A 1,095-nucleotide genomic window follows, 5' to 3' on the forward strand; every position below is an offset into this window, starting at 1 on the left:
GATACTCTCTGAACTCTTAGCAACCTAAATGAATGGTCCTTAATCAACTTGTCTCATTTCACTATTTGTTAAAAAGATTGCGTAAGAATATTTAAGTACTCTTGTGACTCAGCAATCCTGCAGGCCTGCACTCACTGTAAGCAGCCAACCAGTTCCGCAAAAGGTAACAGACCACATGCCTGCAGGCGGGCCCATCCTCCCCTCTCTACCAGAGAGCTTGCACTGGTCTTAGCAAATCAGGTACCTCTTCCTCCAGTTGCTTAACGTGTGCTCTCAGGAGGTACTTGAGAGCTTCCTAGAAGGTGCCAGCAGAAGGTATAGAGGGCAAAACGAATCTTTAGGGTTCCCTTGGGTCCCTTTTTAGTGTATTCCCTCACTTGAATGATCTCCGCCCATGATGACTGGATGTGCTCACACTTTGCCCCACCTACCCCTGCAATTCTTCGAGCCTCCAGCCAGGAACCCTGGATTCTTCTTCCAGTGAGAGTCTCGTCCTGTCTTACTTATTCCATTATCTTTCTTTTCTTTTATCTGTGTTTCTTCTCCAAGGGGAAACGGATTGGTGGATTGAGGATATTTTGCAAATAACATGTTTGAATTTCCTGGAAATAGTCCCCAGTCCTAAAGTGTGTCCGAGGAACTTCCCTTATATAGGTCTTTTGGAACCACTGTAAATAATACATAAGTAGTGTTTTCCTTATGAGGAAGGCTTTCAGTTTTTTAAAGGATACCCTTTTAATCATTTATAAGATGACTATGAGGTAACTTTAAAAGGTTTCTGTATTTCTCACCTTTTCTTTTAAAAGAAAAATGGAGCTTGTAAGCCACAAAATACTGTAACATCTTTGTGTTCTTGCTTTTTTATCTCCCTCTGATCAAGATACTGCATCTTTCTATCCATGGAAATTTTTCAAAAATTGGTATGACTCTAAATTATAAATCTTTTCATGGTGGCCCACACAGGTTGCCTTAGCTAATTATCCTAAGCTCATCTGTACAGCTCTACTCCCATGAAGAGCCTTACGTGATATTTGAAGGCTCACACTCTAATAACAGTGAATCTTGGGACTTTTGCCAGAGGACTGCTTTGTGTTT

This window comes from Vulpes lagopus, chromosome 15, assembly GCF_018345385.1.
Source record: "Vulpes lagopus strain Blue_001 chromosome 15, ASM1834538v1, whole genome shotgun sequence".
Taxonomy (NCBI): domain Eukaryota; kingdom Metazoa; phylum Chordata; class Mammalia; order Carnivora; family Canidae; genus Vulpes; species Vulpes lagopus.